The sequence below is a fragment of the Dipodomys ordii genome, unplaced genomic scaffold, assembly GCF_000151885.1.
Source record: "Dipodomys ordii isolate 6190 unplaced genomic scaffold, Dord_2.0 Scaffold19, whole genome shotgun sequence".
In the NCBI taxonomy this organism is placed as follows: domain Eukaryota; kingdom Metazoa; phylum Chordata; class Mammalia; order Rodentia; family Heteromyidae; genus Dipodomys; species Dipodomys ordii.
Window position 1 is genome coordinate 15,966,236 of NW_012267235.1, and position 5,507 is coordinate 15,971,742.

Below are 5,507 nucleotides of genomic sequence, written 5' to 3' on the forward strand. Positions count from 1 at the left end.
CTCTACCACTTGAGCCACAGCTCCACTTCCGGCTTTTTTCTTTTTGCTTATGTGGTGCTGAGGAATCGAATCCAGGGCCTCAGGCATGCAAGGCAAGTGCTCTACCACTGAGCCATCTTCCCAGCGTGTGCCTCAGTCTTACCAAAGTAACCTATAAATAAAAGGGAAAATTTTTTTTTTTTTGGTCGGTTGTAGGGCCAGGCCTGAACTCTGGGCCTGGACGCTGTCCCTCAGCTCTTCAGTTGAAGGCTAGCGCTCTACCACTTGAGCCATAGCACCACTTCTGGCTTTTTTCTGCTTATGTGGTGCTGAGGAATCGAACCTAGGGCCTCATGCATGCAAGGCAAGCACTCTACCACTGAGCCACCTTCGCAGCCCAGGGAAATTATTTTTAAAAAGTCTGCCTCCTTATTCATTATTCCACTCTAATACCAATTAATGAATATTAAAGGCTTCCTGTTCTTATATTTGCATATATGAATGGGTTTTCAGTTTCTTTTTGTTTTTTGGTTTCTTTTGCCTATTTTGGGACTTTAACTCAAGGCCTCGGAGCTATCCCAGGTATTCTTTTGCTCAAGGCTGGCTAGCTCTCTACCACTTGAACCACAACACCACTTCTGGTTTTTTCTAAGTAGTTTATTGGAGATAAGAGGCTCATAGACTTTCCTGTCTCGTTTGGCTGTTAACCGTGATCCTCAGATCTAAGCTTCCTGAGTAGCTAGGAGCCACACCATTGCCTGGCAGATGTTCTCTCTCTCTCACCCTGGCATATGTTCTGTGTGTGTGTGTGTGTGTGTGTTTGTGTGTGTGTGTGTGCGCGCACGCGTGCCTGGCAGATATTCTCTGTGTGTGTATTTGTGTGTGTGTGTGTGTGTGTGTGTGTGTGTGTGTGTTTTGCTTGTCCTGGGGCTTGAACTCAGGGCCTGGGCACTGTCCTTGAGATTTTTTTGCTCAAGGCTACAGTTTGAGCCACAGTTATGATTCTGTATTTTTGTTAGTTAATTGTAGATAAGAGTCTGATGACTTTTTCTTGCCTGGACTGGCTTCAAATCCTAGACTGCTTAGATCCTCAGATCTCAGCTTCCTGAGTAGCTAGGATTCCTGGCATTTATAAAAGGCTCAGGAGGCAGCTCTCTGACTACATGTTAAAAGCCTATGCTGTACTGTGTGAATTTTGCTAGTCTTGCTTTGATGAAAGTGATACTTTAGTAAACACGTTGACTGAATGGACAAATAGCTACTATGGGGATCTTGCTTTCTGTGTAATGTGTTAAGCACATTGCATCTTTGTTTCTTACAAGAACCCTAAGAGGAACATATTTTTTAAATCAATATTTTACAAAGAGTAACAAACAGGCTCTCAAAGTTGTTTTTTGTTTTTATTTTTCTTAGTCCTGGGGTTTGAACTCAGGGCCTGGGTGCTGTCCCTTAGTTTCTTTTGTTCAAGGCTAGCACTCTACCACTTTGAGCCACAGTTTCATTTCTGGTTTTCTAGAGGTTAATTGGAGATAAAAGTTTCACTGGTCTTTCTTGACTAGGCTGGCTTCCAAACCACAATCCTCAGATCTCAGCCTCCTGAGTAGCTAGGATGACAGGTGTGAGCCACCAGGGGCCAGCTGAAAGTTTTAATAAATTGCTCAAAGTTATAGAGCCACTAAAGGTATTCCAGGCTTAGCTGACTCTAAGACTTGCTCCTTATACTTTTGTTATATTGCTGCCTTATACATGATGTGATACCATAGGTCCAGACTTTGTTCTTCCCAGTTGTCCACCTTCCCAATGGATGGGACACAGTGCTTATCTCTGGAGGCTGCTCTCTTATTTTTCCTGAATTGTGACCATGTTCAAGTTAGAAATACAACTTGCTTTTCTTGCAGCCTGAGATTCCAGGTATCTACTTGAGTAGTTTTCTGCATCACGAAAGTCCTGTGAAGGCCAGGGACAGCTTGCTGTGCAGCATGGCATTCATTTGCTTGTACAGACCTTAGAGCCCTTTTAAACAATTCAGTTTTGTAATCCTTGTAGTCCTACCACATATGTTGGTTCTAACTCTGACCCCTGGTGTGATTCATATTCACTCTGCTCATTCTTCTGTCCCATGCCTCATCTGGTGTGAATGTCACTGGCTGTATGATGTATCCCTGATCATACACTCAGAATTGTTTGTTACTTTTGTTGGAGCTCTTTTTGTTTGTTTGTTTGTTTGTTTTTGTTGGTTGTGGTGCTTGAACACTGGGCCTGGGCCTGTTCCTCAGCTCTTCAGCTCAAGGCTAGTGCTCTACCACTAGAGCCACAGTGCCACTTCCGGTTTTCTGGTGGTTTATTGGAGATACGAGTCTCAGGGATGTACCTGCCCAAGCTGGCTTTGAACTGTGATCCCCAAATCTCAGCTTCCTGAGTAGCTAGGATTACAGGCGTAAGCCACTGGCACCCAGCAGTTGGAGCTCTTTTTTTTTTTTTTTTTCTTGGTTGGTCATGGGGCTTGAATTCTGGGCTTGGGTGCTGTCCCTATGCTCTTCAGCTCAAGGCTAGCGCTCTACCACTTGAGCCACAGCGCCACTTCCGGTTTTCTGGTGGTTTTATTGGAGATAGGAATCTCACGGTCTCTCCTGCCCGGGCTGGCTTTGAACCGCAATCCTCAGATCTCAGCCTCCTGAGTAGCTAGGATTACAGGCTTGAGCCACCAGCGCCCGGCTGGAATCTAGTCTTAATGTGCAATCAGGAATCTGTCTGTCTGTCTTTCTGTGTTGTTGTTTTGGTTGTGGGGCATTAACTCTGGGCTTCGCTCAGTCTCTGAGCTCTTCAGCTCAAGGTTAGTACTCTTGTCACTTGAGCAACAGTGCCACTTCTGGTTTTCTAGTGGTTAATTGGGCCTAAGAGTTTCACAGACTTTCCTACCCAGGCTAGCTTTGAACCATGATCTTCAGATCTCAGCCTCCTGAGTAACTAGGATTAAAAATAGGCATGAGCCACCAGCACCTGGTCTTTCTGTGTTTTTGAACAGGGAAGTTGAGATAAACAAGTCTTGACTCCTACAGTCATACCGAGTATCAGGTTATTTGTTATTATTTTTAATATTGACAACAGTAAAAAAATACTATTTGTTAAATGTTTACTATATTTCTTTTGCTCTGTAAATAGCTACCTTATCCTTTCAACAAAAAGATCTGTTACTCCCCCCTTTAATAGAAATTTATCATTTCCATTTTACTGATGAAAAAACTAATGTGCTAAGAGAAATTTCCCCAAGTTTCCATAGCTAGGTATATAATGAGTTTGGAATTTGAAGACTGATTTGACCAAACCCTGTAAACCTACACACTGGCAGCATCAGGGACATAGTTTGGGACGTGATATGTCAGATTCTTCTATATCATAAGGAAAGGGACCTTTGAGGTTATTGAGACCACAACCTCCTGACAAGCACTCCTGGTCCTTTGGAAAGTTCTTAATGTTCCTTTGGTCTCTGCTCAAACATCTAGTGCTCACATGAGAACCATTAATGAGGCAAACAGTTTTGCCTTTGGATATTTTCTTGTATTGAACATTTCTTTCTAGGATTGCTAGAAAGCAATCTGATGGTTCCCGTGTAACAACACCATTAAGTTCTTTTTTCATTTGTACTACAACCCTTCAGGTGATGAAAGCACAGACTTTTTGAAAGATTATTAGACTTTACCAGAGAACCACACAGACATCCAGGTACAGAGAACAAAGAAAAGTTTATTGCCCAGAAAGGGGCCTGCAGAACCCCTTCTCACAAGAGAGAGTAAGAAGCAGCACTGGCTATTGTCTGAGATGACCTATATAACCTAAGAAGTTGGGGCGGGGAGCTAAAAGGGGCTAGGAGGGGGAGACCCTGGTGAGGACGTGTGGGCCAGGGGCTTCATCATGGCGGACTAGGATTTGTGGCTACTGTCCAAATAGTAGATAAGGGGTCCTGCAGCTGCCTAGAGCTGAAGGTCACTCTAAGGGGCTCTTGTTGCCTTATATGGTGGTAGCTGCCCCCAGAGAAGTGCCATCCCAAGTTAGAGGGGGATTGGAGGCTGATTATTTACTGCCTTTACTACATGGACCTAGTATTACCTAGGAAGGGAGCATGCTAAGCTGTAGAGAGGGGAAGGAGTATACTAAGCTATGGGAAGGGAGCTCATTTTGTTAACACTTTTGGTCTCCCTTTTCTACTCTTCCCAGTTTAGAAATATCCTTCCTCAGATGAGATGTAGATTTCAGATATGGTTGGATTCATTGATAAAATGGTTATAGACTATGATCACTCTCCTCTCTGTCCAGTCAGTTCATGGTATTGTACTGATTTTCTTTTTTTTTTTTTTTTTTGGGGTCCGGTCTTGGGGCCTAAACTCTGGGCCTGGGCGCTATCCCTCAGCTCTTCAGCTCAAGGCTAGCGCTCTACCACTTGAGCCATAGCTCCACTTCCGGCTTTTTTCTTTTTGCTTATGTGGTGCCTCAGGCATGCAAGGCAAGCGCTCTACCACTGAGCCACCTTCCCAGCCCCTGTACTGATTTTCTAGCCAGGTATTTTCTCTAGGAAATAGACCTGTCAAAATAATATTTAACTCCTTGAACTTGAAGCGCATTAAACATTACTTTCTAGTTAAGTTACATCTTGTTGAATTAAAGCCTCTACTTTTTTTTTGTCGGTTGTGGGGGCTCAACTCTGAGCCTGGGTGCTCCCCCTTAGCTCTTCAGCTCAAGGATGACGCCCTACCACTTGAGCCACAGTGCCACTCCGTTTTTTTCTGCTTATGTGGTGCTGAGGAATCAAACCTAGGGCTTCATGCATTCAAGGCAAGCACTTGACCACTGAGCCAGCTTCCCAGCCTAAGTCTCCATTTTTTGTCTGTTAATTTTCATCTTAACTCTTCCTGTCACCTTGTTAGCTGTACTTCTTTTTTTTTCTATTTTTTTTATTTATTTTTTATTTGTGAACATACTGTACAGAGGGGTTACAATTACATGGGCAGGATATGCATACATTTCTTACCAAGCATTGCAGCCTCCTCCTTTGGTTTACCCTTCACATCCCTTCCCAGCCTCCCCCCTCCCCCCCATGTTAGCTGTACTTCTCATTGCATGTCTTCTCCACATGCAAGACTTGTGGCTGCATGGCTTCTGCTTCTCTTTGCAGTTATTAAATGTTGAGAAGTATGTTCCTGTATCATTCTATGAAATAGATGAATTATTTGGCTTACTCTGTTACTGTCAAGACTGCATTTCTTTTTACTGTCAGGAGTTATTGGATTTTATGCCCTAATGAACTTACAATGGAACAACATTTAGTTTTCTTTGAATTTCGTTAACCTAGTAATCCTGTCTAAAAAAAGAAATGAGGTCAGCATGGCTTTCTTCTTATTGAACTCAGGTTGTTTTCTATGGGAAAGACTTGGTTTCTTTCTTTCTTTCTTTCTTTCTTTCTTTCTTTCTTTCTTTCTTTCTTTCTTTCTTTCTTTCTTTCTTTCTTTCTTTCTTTCTTTCTTTCTTTCTTT

At 43.0% G+C, this 5,507-nt stretch overlaps 1 protein-coding gene across 1 annotated transcript in view; it reads left to right on the plus strand.

The window, feature by feature from the left end:
* Window positions 1-5,507, plus strand: part of LOC105983500 (chromosome unknown open reading frame, human C17orf85) — a 52,228-nt gene that overhangs the window by 11,868 nt on the left and 34,853 nt on the right. The window lies entirely within an intron of this gene.